This window comes from Somniosus microcephalus, chromosome 27 (assembly GCF_052327205.1).
Source record: "Somniosus microcephalus isolate GS21.2 chromosome 27, FLI_Smic_1.0, whole genome shotgun sequence".
In the NCBI taxonomy this organism is placed as follows: domain Eukaryota; kingdom Metazoa; phylum Chordata; class Chondrichthyes; order Squaliformes; family Somniosidae; genus Somniosus; species Somniosus microcephalus.
In genome coordinates this window covers 48,700,861-48,719,218 of record NC_141013.1, presented here as the reverse complement: position 1 = coordinate 48,719,218, position 18,358 = coordinate 48,700,861, and the positions used below count along the sequence as shown (strand labels likewise).

Sequence of the window (18,358 nt, the reverse complement as noted above, 5' to 3'; positions counted from 1 at the left end):
AACCCCCGGAGTTACAGCGGGAGAGCGGGGAAACCCCCGGAGTGTTTCAGTTGTCTATTAGGAGGTGGTTTTGCCCTCTGTAACATTTGGCCTTTAACCTGCCCGTCTCTTGCCGTGTTTGACCTGTCCTGTAAAGAGCCCCACAGCTCTTCCTTCCCCATCTTCTCCCTCCCATTTAGTATTTTCTAGCCCTCAGTGAGATTCCCGGCACTTCTTTCAATGCAGGCTGTAGATTAGATGGTTAACTTCTCTAACCATCACACACAGGGCCAGAGTCGAGCCAGTCTGGGTGTTGGTACCGGGGTCGAGCCGGTCTGGGTGTTGGTACCGGGGTCGAGCCGGTCTGGGTGTTGGTACCGGGGTCGAGCCGGTCTGGGTGTTGGTACCGGGGTCGAGCCGGTCTGGGTGTTGGTACCGGGTTCGAGCCGGTCTGGGTGTTGGTACCGGGTTCGAGCCGGTCTGGGTGTTGGTACCGGGTTAGAGCCGGTCTGGGTGTTGGTACCGGGGTCGAGCCGGTCTGGGTGTTGGTACCGGGTTCGAGCCGGTCTGGGTGTTGGTACCGGGTTCGAGCCGGTCTGGGTGTTGGTACCGGGTTCGAGCCGGTCTGGGTGTTGGTACCGGGGTCGAGCCGGTCTGGGTGTTGGTACCGGGTTCGAGCCGGTCTGGGTGTTGGTACCGGGTTCGAGCCGGTCTGGGTGTTGGTACCGGGTTCGAGCCGGTCTGGGTGTTGGTACCGGGGTCGAGCCGGTCTGGGTGTTGGTACCGGGGTCGAGCCGGTCTGGGTGTTGGTACCGGGGTCGAGCCGGTCTGGGTGTTGGTACCGGGTTCGAGCCGGTCTGGGTGTTGGTACCGGGGTCGAGCCGGTCTGGGTGTTGGTACCGGGTTCGAGCTGGTCTGGGTGTTGGTACCGGGGTCGAGCCGGTCTGGGTGTTGGTACCGGGGTCGAGCCGGTCTGGGTGTTGGTACCGGGGTCGAGCCGGTCTGGGTGTTGGTACCGGGTTCGAGCCGGTCTGGGTGTTGGTACCGGGGTCGAGCCGGTCTGGGTGTTGGTACCGGGGTCGAGCCGGTCTGGGTGTTGGTACCGGGGTCGAGCCGGTCTGGGTGTTGGTACCGGGGTCGAGCCGGTCTGGGTGTTGGTACCGGGGTCGAGCCGGTCTGGGTGTTGGTACCGGGGTCGAGCCGGTCTGGGTGTTGGTACCGGGGTCGAGCCGGTCTGGGTGTCTTGGGAACAAGGGGGAGGAAACACACACTGACACAGACACAAGAAACAGAATCAATGTCGTCCCTCCTCTTTTCTCCTCCACTCATTCCCTTTGTCTTGTTCCTTTTGAATGCTGTGCATCTGTAATTTATTCTGATCTGATGAAGGGTCCAGTCCTGAAACATGAACTGCTCTGCTCTCTCCACACACACTGCCTGACCTGCTGAGTGTTTCCAGCATTCTCTCTATTTCAAATTTCCAGCATCCGCCGTTTTTTGCTTTTTATAAAACCATTGAATCTGCCACAATTAAAAGCCCTTCATTTCCCCGTCTAACTTTGCTCATGAATCCACTGTTCCTGCCAAGGGCCTGCAATGGGCCCTTCTGCTCTGACCCATCCCTGTCTCTGTTCCCAAGTGGATGGCCAGCACTGGCTCCTCTCCAGCTCCCCGAGCTCATCCATCCCCTTTCTTCTCCCATGCCCCCAACTTGACACCCCGGAAACTGCCCACTGTTTGCTCTATTACTACAACTTCCTCTTCCAGCCCACAGCCTGTGCTCACTCCACTCACGATTCCTCTTTCATTTCCCTCTGGAGCTCCCCCACTGCTAACCACGCTTGAATCTCCCTCTTCCTTCTACTTCTGTGCCTCTGCTGTTAGACTGCTCACCCCCTTCCCTAGCGCGGTGCACCCTGATCCCCCTCTCACTGCCCCAACAAGCTCCTTATTCACCACTTCCACCGTGGCCATACTGAGCAGTGCCTCCTCCCGACTCCGAAGCCCACCCCCAAACTGTATGAAATGACAGTCTTACATAGAATTTACAGCACAGAAACAGGCCATTCAGCCCAACAGGTGCATGCTGGTGTTTAGGGAGGGAATTCCGGAGCTTAGGGCCTCAGCAGCTGAAGGCACGGCCGCCAATGGTGGAGCAATTAAAATCGGGGATGCGCAAGAGGCCAGAATTGGAGGAGCGCAGAGATCTCGGAGGATTGTAGGCAATGTTCTCTTTAAGCTGCATGGCCACGCCAGGAGCACATTGGGGTAGTCTAGTCCAGAGGTAACACAGGAGTGTTTAAAAACATTGTCCTCATCTCCCCCTGGTTCTTCAGCAAATCATGGCCCAGAAATTCCGTTCGCAGGCCTCCCGCGGGCGGAGGGCTCCCGGGAGGCACACACTTCCGATCCTGGGCCTCTCCAAACTGCCAGTGTGCAGGGCCCACGTATCTCAGCGGCGCAGGCGGTTCGCAGCGTCCCTGGGATCACGTGGGCCATGGGGAGCCAATCAAAGAAGGGAATCTCCCTTCATACATTTGACATGGAAATCACCCCCAAAACTTTAAATACATTTTTTTTTTAAATCACATTTTTAAAATGACTTTAAATTACATAAATTAAGTATTTTAAACAAAAAATGTATTTTTTGAAAAAAATAATTAAAGTTAAACTTACCTTTCTTTAAAGTATTTTTAAATGATAAATCAGTGGAATTTTTAAAAACTTTTTTCAACTCTTATCCTGGTAAAAGCAGGCCATGCGCTTTTACCAGGTGCAAGAATTGTAAGTGTTTTCTGCGGGCAGAGGGTCTCCAGTGCATGCCTGAAACCAGCATTTCCGTTGGCCCTACGGGTGAGTACACAGCGCGTACACACTCGTAGGGAACGTAATTTCTGCCCCAATGTTAAATCCATTTGATCCATGGATTTGAGAGAAAAAACATGCAGGGAATAGAGGTGTGGCCAGAACTGGACACAGTGCTCAAGGTGGGTCTGACCAGAACTGGACACAGTGCTCAAGGTGGGTCTGACCAGAACTGGACACAGTGCTCAAGGTGGGACTGACTAGAACTGGACACAGTGCTCAAGGTGGGACTGACCAGAACTGGACACAGTGCTCAAGGTGGGTCTGACCAGAACTGGACGCAGTGCTCAGGTTGGGTCTGACCAGAGCTGGACACAGTGCTCAGGTTGGGTCTGACCAGAACTGGACACAGTGCTCAAGGTGGGTTTGACCAGAACTGGACACAGTGCTCAAGGTGGGTCTGACCAGAACTGGACACAGTGCTCAAGGTGGGTCTGACCAGAACTGGACACAGTGCTCAAGGTGGGTCTGACCAGAACTGGACGCAGTGCTCAGGTTGGGTCTGACCAGAGCTGGACACAGTGCTCAGGTTGGGTCTGACCAGAGTCCTGTAAAGTTTGCTGACTTGTATTCCACTGTTTGAACTCAGTAGTTCAACACTGCTGCATTGGGTGGACAGGTTGAGTGTTGAGTCAAGACTCCAAAGTCTCATGTCAACTTCATCCTTAGCTCCTTCAACACCAGAGTACGTGTGTTGTCTATTGTTCCTTCCTATGTGTAGCAAGTCACACTTGTCCTCATTAAATTACATCTGTCATTCTGACCACTCACATATCTTGTCCAACTCATTCCAGTGTTTCTCAGCTGCCTCCTCCCAATCCACTGTCCCTCCTAGTTTGGTATCATCTGCGAATCTGACTACTTGGCATTGAATTTTTGAATCCAAGTCATTTCTGTAAATTAGCAACAGGAATGTTGCCACCACCAAGCCACTATTTCCCTCATCTAACATAACTCCTCTAACCAATACTCGTTTCTTACACGTCATCCAATTTCTTATCTATTCCCAGGGTTCACTCTGAATCCCCAGATAGAACAGGTGGAGATGACATCGGATGTAACATTCGCACCACACAAGCGCCAGGCAATGACCATCTCCAACAAGCGAGACTCTAACCATCTTCCCTTGACATTCAATGGCATTACCATCGCTGAATCCCCCACTATCAACATCCTGGGGGTTACCATTGATCAGAAACTGAACTGGACCAGCCATATAAATACTGTGGCTACAAGAGCAGGCCAGAGGCTGGGAATTCTGCGGCGAGTGTCTCACCTCCTGACTCCCCAAAGCCTTTCCACCATCTACAAGGCACAAGTCAGGAGTGTGATGGAATACTCTCCACTTGCCTGGATGAGTGCAGCTCCAACAACACTCAAGAAGCTCGACACCATTCAGGATAAAGCAGCCCGCTTGATTGGCACTCCATCCACCACCTTAAACATGCACTCCCTCCACCACCGGGGCACTGTGGCTGCAGTGTGTACCATCTACAAGATGCACTGCAGCAACTCGCCAAAGCTCCTTCAACAGCACCTTCCAAACCCGCGACCTCTACCACTTAGAAGGACAAGGGCAGCAGACGCATAGGAACATCACCACCTACAAGTTCCCCTCCAAGCCACACACCATCCTGACTTGGACCTGTATCGCCGTTCCTTCACTGTCGCTGGGCCAAAATCCTAGAACTCCCTTCCTAACAGCATTGTGTATGTACCTACACCATATGGACTGCAGCGGTTCAAGGCGGCTCACCACCATCTTCTCAAGGGCAATTAGGGATGGGCACTAAATGCAGGCCTAGCCAGCGACGCCCACATCCCATCAATGAATTTTTAAAAAATGATGAGATTAGTAATGCTATAACTGCATTTAAAATAAAACGAGGAGATATATTAACTAAACTAGTGGAGCTCAGAGGATAAAACCCCTGGTCCGGACGGATTACATCCGCACATTTTAAAAGAATCTAGGGAAGAGATAGCAAAGGCATTACTACACATATTTAGTAATTTGTTAGAAAAAGGTGTAGTGCCAGAGGACTGGCGGATAGCTAACGTAATACCGATATTTAAGAAGGGAGCTAGAACATGTCCAGGGAACTATAGGCCAGTCAGCTTAACATCAGTGGTAGGAAAAATAATGGAATCCCTACTAAAGGAGAAAATGGAAGAACAACTAGAAACCAAAAATATAATAATAAATAGTCAGCATGGATTTCAAAAGGGAAAGTCTTGCTTAACCAACCTAATTGAATTTTTTGAAGAGGTAACTGAGAGAGTAGACAAGGGTAATGCAGTACATGTAATTTATTTAGATTTTCAAAAGGCCTTCGATATACTCTCTGGAGTTTAGAAGAATGAGAGGTGATCTCATTGAAACATACAAGATTCTGAGGGGGATTGACAGGTGGATGCAGGGAGGCGGTTTCCCCTGTTTGGAGTGTCTAGAACTAGGGGACATAGTCTCAGGATAAGGGGTCGGCCATTTAAGACTGAGATGAGGAGGAATTTCTTCACTCAGAGGGTGGTGAATCTTTGGAATTCTCTGCCCCAGAGGGCTGTGCATGCTGAGTCGTTGAGTATATTCAAGACAGAGATCGATAGATTTTTGGACTCTAGGGGAATCAAGGGATATGGAGATCGGGCGGGAAAGTGGAGTTGAGGTCGATGATCAGCCATGATCTTATTGAATGGCGGAGCAGACTCGAGGGGCTGTATAGCCTACTCCTGCTCTTATTTCTTATAGGACATAATAGGCTAATGAATAAGGTCAGGCAATGCGGAGTCAGGGGACAATTAGCAGAATGGATAGCTGGCTGGCTTCAAGACAGAAAGCAGAGAGTCGGGGTAAAGGGTAGCGATTCACAGTGGCAGAAGGTGGGTAGTGGGGTCCCACAAGGATCAGTGCTGGGACCACTGCTGTTCACAATTTATATTAACGATTTAGACTTTGGAATCAAAAACACAATTTCTAAATTTGCGGACGACACCAAATTGGGGGGAGGATAGTCAACACTGAGGAAGACTGTAACAAATTGCTGAAGACATTAATAAACTTGCAGAATGGGCATATAATTGGCAAATGAAATTCAACACAGATAAATGTGAGGTATTACATTTTGGTAAGAAAAATAGGGAGGTCACATATTACTTGGAAAATAAGAATCCAAATGGGGTAGAGGAGCAAAGGGATCTCGGAGTACAAATATATAAATCCCTAAAAGTATCGACACAGGTTAACAAGGCCATAAAAACAGCAAACCAGGTACTCAGGTTTATTTCTAGAGGGATAGAATTAAAAAGTAGTGAAGTTATGCTAAACCTGTATCGAACCTTGGTTAGGCCACACTTGGAGTACTGCGTACAGTTCTGGTCACCGTATTATAAAAAGGATATTTCATAGAGATAGGAACAGGAGTAGGCCATTCGGCCCTTCGAGCCTGCTCCGCCATTCAATGAGATCATGGCTGATCTTCGTCTGAGATCATAGCTGATCTTACCAGTTCAGTACCCCGTCCCCGCCTTTTCTCCGTAACCCTTAATCCCCTTAGCCTTCAGAAATATATCCAATTCTCTCTTGAAAATATTTATTGAATTAGCCTTCACAGCCCTCTGTGGCAGGGAATTCCACAGGCTCACCACTCTTTGAGTGAAGAAATTCTTCCTCATCTCTGTTTTAAATGATTTGCCCGCTATTTTTAGACTGTGGCCCCTGGTTCTGTGCTCCCCTGCCATTGGAAACATTCTCTCTGAATTCAGCCTGTCCAGGCCTGCCATAATTTTATATGTTTCGATGAGATCCCCTCTCAATCTTCTAAACTCCAGTGAGTACAAGCCCAAACTATTCAATCTCTCCTCGTAGGTCATTCCCGCCATTCCAGGTATCAGCCTGGTGAATCGCCGCTGCACTCTTTCCATGGCAAGAACATCCTTCCGCAGATGGGGCGACCAAAACTGTACACAATACTCCAGATGCGGTCTCACCAGCACCTTGTACAGCTGTAGTAAGGTATCCCTATTCCTATACTCGAACCCCCTTGATATGAAGGCCAACATACCATTTGCCTTCTTAATCGCCTGTTGCACCTGCATGCTCTCCTTCAGTGACTGGTGCACAAGAACACCCAGGTCCCTCTGCACTTCCCCATCTCCCAATCTATTGCCATTTAGATAATAATCCACCCTCCTGTTTTTACCCCCAAAGTGGATAACCTCGCATTTATCCACATTATAGTGCATCTGCCACGTATCCGCCCATTCCCCCAACCTGTCCAAATCGCACTGTAGCCTCCTGACATCCTCATCAGAGCCCACCCCTCCTCCTAGTTTAGTGTCGTCAGCGAATTTGGAAATATTGCATCCAATTCCCTGATCCAGATCATTTATATATATTGTGAACAGCTGGGGTCCCAGGACAGATCCTTGCGGCACCCCGCTGGTCACTGCCTGCCACTCCGAAAACGAGCCGTTTATTCCAACTCTCTGTTTTCTATCCGCCAGCCAGTTCTCTATCCACGTTAATACTTTGCCCCCAATCCCATGAGCCTTAATTTTGCATGATAATCTTTTGTGTGGAACCTTATCGAAGGCTTTCTGGAAGTCAAGGTACACCACATCCACTGGCTCTCCCCCATCTATTTTACCAGTTACTTCCTCAAAAAATTCCAGCAGATTAGTCAAACACGATTTACCCTTTGTAAATCCATGTTGACTCTGTCCGATCCTTTCCCCATTTGTCAAGTGCTCCGCTATTTTATCCTTAATAATGGACTCTAGCATTTTGCCCACAACCGATGTAAGGCTTACTGGTCTATAATTCCCTGCTTTCTCTCTACCCCCCTTTTTAAATATTGGGGTAACATTAGCTACCCTCCAATCCACGGGTACTGTTCCCGAGTCAATGGAGTTCCGGAAGATGATCCTTAGAGCATCTGCTATCTCCAGGGCCACCTCCTTAAGTACCCTAGGATGTAGTTTATCAGGCCCCGGGGATTTGTCGGCCTTCAGTCCCCTCAACTTACCCAACACCATATCCCTAGAGATACTAATTTCTGTCAGCTCCTCCCTCTCATCAGTCCCTATGTTTGTCGATATTCCTGGGAGGTTATTTGTGTCCTCCTTTGTGAATACAGAACCAAAGTATGAGTTTAATTGGTCTGCCATTTCCTTATTCTCCATTATATATTCTCCCGAATCGGACTGCAAGGGACCGACTTGGGATTTTACCAGTCTTTTCCTCCTGATATACCGATAAAAGCTTTTGCAGTCTGTCTTTATGTTTGCTGCAAGTTTACTTTCGTATTCTATTTTCCCCTTCCTGATTAATCCCTTTGTCCTCTTTTGCTGTATCCTGTACTGCCCCCAATCTTCCGGTCTGGTGCTTTTTTTTGCCAGTTGATATGCCCTTTTTTTTGATTTTATGCTGTCCCTAATTTCCCTCGTTATCCACGGTTGAGTCACCTTTTTAGGTTTATTTTTATGCCAAACCGGTATAAACATGTTATAGAGGCACTGGAGAGGGTGCAGAGAAGATTTACAAGGATGATACCAGAAATGCGAGGGTATACATATCAGGAAAGGATGAACAGGCTGGGTCTCTTTTCACTTGAAAAGAGAAGGCTGAGGGGTGACCTAATAGAGGTCTTTAAAATCATGAACGGTTTTGATAGAGTGGATAGAGAGAGAATGTTTCCACTTGTGGGGAAGAGCAAAACTAGAGGCCATCAATATAACATAGTCACCAAGAAATCCAATAGGGAATTCAGAAGAAATTTCTTTACCCAGAGAGTGGTGAGAATGTGGAACTCGCTACCACAGGGAGTGGTTGAGGCGAATAGTATCGATACATTTAAGGGGCGGTTAGATAAGGATATGAGGGAGAAGGGAATCGAGGGTTACGCTGATAAAGTTAGATGAGGAAAGACGGGAGGAGGCTGGAGTGGAACATAAACACCGGCATGGACTGGTTGGGCCGAATGGCCTGTTTCTGTGCCGTATATCCGGTGTAATCCTATGTAAAGCTTTGAGTTTAATTAATAGATTTGGTGTGGAACTCTTTCAAAAGTCATTCTCGGAAGTCAAGGTTCATGTCATGGGGCTTCCCACAATCTACTTGGGTTGCCACTTCTTCAAAGACATTGAGGAGTTAGTCAGACAGGATCTTCCTCTCTGAATCAATGCTGGCAGAATCCACTGCTCCACAGATGAGCAAGATAATCGATTCCATTATTTTACATGCAATGAGAATATGACTATGTTAGCTTGTAGTTGCCTATGTCTGTTTTGTCCCCCTTTTGAACATGGGCACCACATTGGGCCTTCTTCCAATATCCTGCTCCCTCCCCAGTGTCCACTGACTCCCTCATGTCAGTGCCTCACAAATCTGTTCCCTCATGTCTCTCTCACCATTCGGAGATAAATACCATCTCTCCCTGGGAATTTATTTGCTTTGAAAGAAAGATTTGCATTTATATAGCGCCTTTCACGACCACCGGACGTCTCAAAGCTCTATACAGCCAACAAAATTCTTTTGAAGTGGAGTCACTGTTGTAATGTGGGAAACGCGGCAGCCAATTTGCACACAGCAAGCTCCCACAAACAGCAATGTGAAAATGACCAGATAATATGCTATTGTTATGTTGGTTGAGGGAGAAATATTGGCCAGGACACCGGGGATAACTCCCCAACTCTTCTTCGAAATAGTGCCACGGGATCTTTTACATCCACCTGAAAGAGCAGACGGAGCCTCGGTTTAACATCTCATCCGAAAGACGAAAATTGAGTCCATTTAGCCTATCTAGAACTTTGTTGAAGTCATTCTGTTTGGGTAGGGTATGTTGCTTATGTCTTTCCTTGTCTATTCTCGGAGAGCGTAACCCTTCAGAATATTTACCATCTTGAGCTCATCAATGTTGACCATCTGCACCGGGTCTGACTGCCTCTTGTGGTGCTGAATTATTTTTACTGGTTCACTCAGCCTCAGCTGCTGCGTCTTTTGCAGATCTCCCGTGGCCCCCACGACCATCCTTGCAACATGTTTCTGCATTTTCTTATATTCATCTCACTAAGCCTCTTCCCATTGCTCCCTGCAGGACGTGTACAGGCCACCTTTCCTCTTTATCTCACTTCTAATTTGTTTGTTGATCCATTTCGGGTCACATTTCACTTACTGACAGCTTGTTGGTTTGGGCGATATATTTATCCTGCATTGTCTCTGCATTATTATATTTTTAAAGGTGTTCAACATTTCCGCAGAAGACAAGCTGAACAACCTCCTCCAATCTATTTGCTTTTCTTGTTCTCTCTTTTAAAGCGATGTCCCTGGCCCTGGTCTTCAGTGTCACTGACTCCCACAGCATGTTAAACTTTATCTACAGCCACTGCCCTCCCCCCAGGGTGCTCTAACTTCCCATATCCTGTACATTTTCTGGGTCATTAACAAATACCAGATCAGGATGAACATTTCCACTTGTGGCGTCCTCAACACACTGAGCTGAGGCTAAGCGTAACAGAAGCAGCCATGCACGACATGCAGAAACTCAACCCTAAACCACTTGGCTTTTCCCAGTTTGTATTTGGCTGATTGAAGTCTCCAATTAAGATAACTTTCCTGTTTACGTTCCCTTATCTCTTCAAAAAGCAAGCTGTCCTCCTTATGCTGATCGAGTGGTCTACAGCAAACCCCAGTCTTAGCTTGGATTTGTAGCATCCCCCATTCCCACAGGATCAACTCCACTTACCTCCCAGGTGTCCCTGACAAATAGGCTGCACCATCTTCTTCGCTAAACACCCAGAGCTCCTGAATATTATACTCATTCCCATCTGCAGGACTTAGTCATGCTTCCGCTATTCCCATCACACCACAGTTCCCAAATGTCTCCCATTATTTCAAGTCATGCATATCTAATTAAAGATTTTCCTCCTCACATTCCCCAGTGTCTAATTAAACCTGATCTTCAGTTCACGAGTCTCAGTCCACACCTACTTATTGACTGCCTGCGGCCCACAATCTGTCTTGTCCGAGACCCGATTTCCTGTCCTCCCCTAATTAGGGAATAGTTACCTTCACTGGGGTGCCTGTTTAGGGCCTTAGCAAGGATCAGACAGAACCCATGCCAGCTCTCAGCAGGAGGCTGTGTCTGGGGGGCCCAGTTTTCACTGCCCCCCTCCTCCTCCCCCCCCCGGACACAGCCCCCCCCCCCCCGACACAACCCTCCCGCACCACCACCCCCCCCCCGAAACAACCCTCCCGCACCACCCCCCCACCCCAGAAACAACCCTCCCGCGCCACACACACCCACCCCCCAGAAACCACCCTCCCACACCCCCCCCGACACAACCCTCCCACACCAACACCCCCCACCCCACCCCAGAAACAACCCTCCCGCGCCACACACAACCCCCTCCCCCACAGACACAACCCTCCCGCACCACCCCCCCACCCCAGAAACAACCCTCCCGTGCCACACACGCCCTCTCCCCCACAGACACAATCCCCAGCTTCAACAGCTTTTTGGGGGGGGAAGAGTTCCAGATTTCCACGACCCTTTGTGTGAAGACGTGCTTCCTGACATCACCCCCGAACGGCCTGGCTCTAATTTTAAGGTTCTGCCCCTTGTTCTGGACTCCCTCACCAGAGGAAATAGTTTCTCTTTATCTGGCCTATTAAATCCTTTAATCATCTTAAACACCTCAATTATCTCACCCCTTAATCTTCTATACAGGAGGAAATGCAAGCCTAGTCTACGTAAACTGTCCTCAGAATTTAACCCTTTCAGCCCCGGTATCATTCTGGTGAATCTGTGCTGCACCCCCTCCAGGGCCAGTCTATCCTTCCTGAGGGGCGGGGCGCAGAGCTGAACGCAGTGTCCAGATGGGGTCTAACCAGGGCTCTGTACAACTGAAGCTTCACTTCCTCTCCTTTGTATTCCAGCCCCTGGAGATAAAGACCAACATTCCATTAGCCTGTTTAATTATTTTTTGTACCTGTCCAATTATTTTTTGTACCTGTCCACCAGCTTTTAGTGATTTCTATACTTGGACCCCTAAATCTCTCCGCTCCTTCACAGTTCCCAGCTTCTCACCATTTAGAAAACACCCTGATCTATCTTTCTTTGGTCCAAAGTGGATGATCTCACAATGAACTCCATCTGCCACTGTTATGCCCATTCACTTAATGTCAACGTCGATACTGGTTACTGATCTCTGGCAAGCCAAGAGTTAAGTGCTTTTCAACCACTGCTACACTTCACTCAGGCTGTTGACAAAATATGATCTTAGTCATTCTGATCTGTTTATTGTAGCATTGCTCGAAGTGATGAACCCTAGAATTAATGGATTTATTTCCTGCACTACCTGTAGGTGTTGCAATGTTGTGAGCTTCCAGTTAACTCTATTAACCACCAGTTAATCACGCCTATCAATAGGAATCCAGAATTTTAATTTCCAACCTTAATGAGGGTTTGGGTATTAAAATCATTCCTATAGTTCACAACAGGCCTGTGCGAGTGGCTCTGCTGCAATATTGTGCAAAATCCATTGCTCCGGATTAGAATCATAGAATCTTACAGCACAGGAAACCATTTGGCCCATTATGTCTGTGCCGGCTCTTTGAATGAGCTCTCCAATTTAGTCCCACTACCCAACTTTTCCCCAACTACCCTCCAAATTAGTCCTCTTCAAGTACATGTCCAATTGGCCTTTCAAAGTTCCTATGGAATCTGCTTCCACCACCCTTTCAGGCAGTGCAATCCAGGCCTAACCAACCCTCTGTGTGAAAATGTTTTTCCTCATTTCCTCTCTATTTCTTTTGCCAAATATTTTAAATCTATGGCCCTGCTCTTGCTATTTTCTTCAATCTAACATTGCCAAAAACATCTCCATTTTGTCAGATCTACTTCCTTGTAACCTATCTGCTCTTGCTCATACTGTTGTGTGCAGTATCTGCTGTTTACATATCCCTGCTGGTACCGAGCACTGATCATTTAACTCATCAATGTCCAATAAATCTGTCTGGAGCTTGTAGTCCAATCCATTGGGTAAAAACCTGCTGGGAGCAGGAACCTGGCCCAGAAGAGGCCCATAAGGTATGTTTTTAGTATATTTAAGGTTTCCTTGTGGAGCAGGAGTGCTCCAGGGCCTCACAAGGAAGCCTCGGGGGGCCCCCCTTGTGCAGGTTACCCCCACCCGATTGCATCTACTGCCTTTCCCCCCTCCCCACGATCACAGCCAGATTCCCCACTCTCAATCGTGGCTAGGCCCCTCCACTAACTGCCGGGGACTGTTCCCACGGGTTCCCGGCTGTGACCTCCTGCCACAAATTCCTGGTCCTGCTCGCCGGCCAGGCTGTCTATCTGGCCGGGTGTCAGGCAGGACTCTGTGCATACTTTTATTGTTAAGATGGGCAGCGCCTCCACGTCCCGGGCTTGCCGGGCTCCTCCGCACCCTCCCTGCCTCCCAGTTAATATCAGGGCCTTACTGTCCCAAGGGGATTGCTACAGCAAAATATATTAACTACAGCTCTTCTGGGTCCAAGGGGATGAAGGCTGGGATCACGAGAAGAGGGGTGGGGGGTGCTGCCCATCACTGACAGAGTGAAAGTCAACCTCAAGTTAGGAAAGCAATTTTTCTTCCTTCTGCATTCTCCACACACCTTAGGACCACATAGAAGTAATACAAAATCAGGAGAATTATACTGCGTACAAGCTATACCAGCACCTATCAGGGTCGGCCTGATATTTAGTAAATGTGCAACTGTTGCTGCGTGCTGTGAATTGGAACCCGATTGTGAGATAACCAGGAAGTAACAATAGAAGGCATGCAATGGCCCTTATCGAGCACTCCAAGAGGTAGCAGAGTGTGTGGCACTGAATTAGCCAAGTGACTACCTGCTGCTTAGTCACTAGTTCTCATTGGACTGTTCCAGCACAGGAAACCAGCAACACTGGACACTGCCTAAACTTCTGTGCAAGAGACACAATGTAGAATTGGGCGAATCTACACATCGGAAGTTAGTCCTAGCCTGCGGGAGATAGAATGATGAGACAATTTCCTGACCCAAAGGAAACTCGGCACTCCGAGTGCATCCCACAAACCATGTGGGCAGAGTGCCAACGCACACAGGCTGATTACAGCAAGGGCTCGCACTTTACAAACTCTCAACCAACTTTAAAAGCTCAGGATTCCATGTAGGAAACAAGCTCAAAAGTAGGTCCATCCATTGGTCCAACGCTCCCAGCGAGCGCTTTACTCACACTTTTCAAACAGCTTGTAAAATGTGGGAGTCAGTGATGGGTAATTCCCCAACGACCAAATTAAAATCCATCATGAAAGACTGAAATGGTCACAAAATGAACCCAGATAGGACCAAGCAGATACTGGAGACATTTCAGAATATGTGGGCCTTCACAAGAAATACAGTCAACAGAATCAGCAGAGCAGCAAAAGAAAAACTTTCTCCATTTTGTGCTAGAAGCTTTATCAATGGATGGCCTGAAGGAACTGATCAAGGTATCTACTGCCAGGGATGGGAGTCATCCTCGCTCATTGAACAGACCATCAACTGCAATGTCACATGGTTTAGAGGCAATATTTGATTCCCCAACCGTGAGAGCAGATTCCTCCTGTGAGGCGGTGGGATTCAGCCTTTGTTCACTGCCATGGCGTTATGTGAACCATGGCTTACCAATATTTCTCACACTCTGTCTGTGTGTGTCCTTCAAACTAACCGTGGGATGGGGCGGGAGGAAAATGACGGTGTATCTTGGAATTAGGTTACGTTACAATGACTTGAGGTGTGATGCCTATGGAAAGTGTGAGTACAGCAAGACAGGCTGGAAACACTCTGCTTCTCTCCCCACAGACACTGCCTGACCTGCTGAGAGTTTAGAATCATACAACACGGCTCATGGAATAGGTGGGTCAGTGGCAGCTTGGATAAGGAATTGGCTTAAAAACAGAAAACAGCGAGTTGTGGTAAATGGCTGCTTTTCAGACTGGAGCATGGTAGACAGTGGTGTCCCCCAAGGGTCAGTGCTGGGGCCACTGCTTTTTTTGATATATATAAACGACCAGGATATTGGAATACAGAGTAGAATTTCTAAATTTGCCGATGACACCAAACTTGGGGGTGTGGCAAACAGTGATGATGATACCAATCGACTGCAACAGGACATAGAAAGGCTAGCAGAATGGGCAGACAAGTGGCAGATGGAATTTAGTACAGAGAAGTGAGAGGTGATGCATTTTGGCAGAAGGAACAGGGTGAGGCAATATACACTTAATGGCACAGTTTTAAAGAGTGTGCAGGGACAGAGGGACCTGGGAGTTAATGTGCATAGGTTCCTGAAGGTGGCAGGACATATTGAGAGAGTGGTTAACAAAGTATATGGGATCTTGGGCTTCATAAATAGAGGTATTGAGTACAAAAGTAGAGAAGTTATGCTGAACCTTTATAAAGCACTGGTTAGGCCACAACTGGAGTATTGCATCCAGTTCTGGTCACCACACTTTAGGAAGGATGTGAAGGCCCTTGAGAGGGTGCAGAGGAGATTTACCAGAATGGTTCCGGGGATGGGGGATCTTAGCTACAAGGACAGGTTGGAGAAGCTGGATTTGTTTTCATTAGAGCAAAGGAGGTTGAGGGGTGATTTGATAGAAGTGTACAAGATTATGACGGGTTTGGATAGGCTAGACGGGGAAAGGCTGTTCCTACTAGTTGATGGTACAAGGACTAGGGGACACAGATTTAAGGTTTTGGGCAAGAGATACAGGGGGGGATGTGAGGAAAAACTTTTTTACACAGCGAGTGGTGAGGACCTGGAACTCGCTGCCGACGGAAGTGGTGGAAGCGGAGACACTCGATGTTTTCAAGGGGAGACTGGATAGGCACTTGAGGGAAATAAACTTGCAGGGCTACGGGGATAGAGCGGGGGAATGGGGCTGACTGGATTGCTCTACAGAGAGCCGGCACGGACTCGATGGGCCGCTATGACTCTATGACTCTATAACAGTGACTACACTCCAAAAGTACTTCATTGGCTGTAAAACGCTTTGAGACGTCCGGTGGTCGTGAAAGGCGCTATATAAATGCAAGTCTTTCCTTCTTTCATACAACACAGAAGGAGGCCATTCAGCCCATCGTGCCTGTGCCGGCTCTTTGAAAGAGCGCTCCAATTAATCCCACTTCCCCGTTCATTCCCCATAGCCCTGTAAATTTTTCCAATTCCCCTTTGAAAGTTACTATTGAATCTGCCTCCACCGCCCTTTCAGGCAGCGCATTCCAGATCACAACAACTCGCTGCGTAAATTTGTTTCCCCTCATGTCACCTGTGGTTCTTTTGCCAACAGAAAAGCCGAGGCCAGAACCTCAACCCTTCAAATGTCACGAATGAACATGTTGCTTGAAAAACATCACTTTGCTCCAAACACTTGGGTCCAGTCCTGGCCACGAGTCTGCACCCGAGACACAAACCTTTTTACAGGTGCTGATGGACCTGCTGTGGGTTGCCATCAATTTGTTTTATTTCAGATTTCCTGTATTGTTAGTTTTAGTCCCTCTCTATATTGCTGTAGGATTGGTGACTGGGATCGCTGTGTGCACTTCTGAAAAGAACGCCTTGGAGGTTGCTCATCTTCGCACCAACAACTTGAACTCCAGGGAAACACACACAGTCCCAATTAGTTTAACTGAAGACAAACTGCAGCGTAGGGACAGGCTGTGGGCTCTACAACACAGCAACACGCACGCTCCATCTTTAGAGGAAAAGTTATAATCAGTCTGCAGCCTGACTGTGAACTTACAGCTGCACAGCACAGGATTCCTTTGTATGAACACAAGTACAAGCAAGAGCTAAACACACCTGAATAGCCCACACGGCACTGGCTGCCCGCACACACGCGGCACTGGCTGCCCGCACACACGCGGCACTGGCTGCCCGCACACACGCGGCACTGGCTGCCCGCACACACGCGGCACTGGCTGCCCGCACACACGCGGCACTGGCTGCCCGCACACACGCGGCACTGGCTGCCCGCACACACGCGGCACTGGCTGCCCGCACACACGCGGCACTGGCTGCCCGCACACACGCGGCACTGGCTGCCCGCACACACAGGGCACTGGCTGCCCGCACCCACAGGGCACTGGCTGCCCGCACACACACGCACTGGCTGCCCGCACACACACGCACTGGCTGCCCGCACACACACGGCTGCCCGCACACACACGGCACTGGCTGCCCGCACACACACGGCACTGGCTGCCCGCACACACACGGCACTGGCTGCCCGCACACACACGGCACTGGCTGCCCGCACACACACGGCACTGGCTGCCCGCACACACACGCACTGGCTGCCCGCACACACACGCACTGGCTGCCCGCACACACACGCACTGGCTGCCCGCACACACACGCACTGGCTGCCCGCACACACACGCACTGGCTGCCCGCACACACACGGCTGCCCGCACACACACGGCACTGGCTGCCCGCACACACACGGCACTGGCTGCCCGCACACACACGCACTGGCTGCCCGCACACACACGCACTGGCTGCCCGCACACACACGCACTGGCTGCCCGCACACACACGGCACTGGCTGCCCGCACACACACGGCACTGGCTGCCCGCACACACACGCACTGGCTGCCCGCACACACGCACTGGCTGCCCGCACACACACGGCTGCCCGCACACACACGGCACTGGCTGCCCGCACACACACGGCACTGGCTGCCCGCACACACACGCACTGGCTGCCCGCACACACACGCACTGGCTGCCCGCACACACACGGCTGCCCGCACACACACGGCACTGGCTGCCCGCACACACACGGCACTGGCTGCCCGCACACACACGGCACTGGCTGCCCGCACACACGCGCACTGGCTGCCCGCACACACGCGCACTGGCTGCCCGCACACCCACGGCACTGGCTGCCCGCACCCACACGCACTGGCTGCCCGCACCCACACGGCACTGGCTGCCCGCACACACACGGCACTGGCTGCCCGCGCGCACACGCACTGGCTGCCCGCGCGCACACGGCACTGGCTGCCCGCGCGCACACGGCACTGGCTGCCCGCGCGCACACGGCACTGGCTGCCCGCACCCACACGCACTGGCTGCCCACACCCACACGGCACTGGCTGCCCACACCCACACGGCACTGGCTGCCCACACGCACACGGCACTGGCTGCCCGCACATACACGCACTGGCTGCCCGCACACACACGCACTGGCTGCCCGCACACACACGCACTGGCTGCCCGCACACACACGCACTGGCTGCCCGCACACACACGCACTGGCTGCCCGCACACACACGCACTGGCTGCCCGCACACACACGCACTGGCTGCCCGCACACACACGCACTGGCTGCCCTCATACACACGCACTGGCTGCCCGCACACACACGCATTCGCTGCCCACACACACACGCACTGGCTGCCCGCACACACACGCATTCGCTGCCCGCACACACACGCACTGGCTGCCCT

General features: G+C 50.2%; 1 protein-coding gene across 2 annotated transcripts in view; it reads right to left on the bottom strand.

Annotated features, from left to right (window-relative positions):
* Positions 1 to 18,358, bottom strand: part of LOC147100171 (uncharacterized) — a 42,229-nt gene that overhangs the window by 7,490 nt on the left and 16,381 nt on the right. The gene's annotated exons all lie outside the window — the stretch shown is intronic.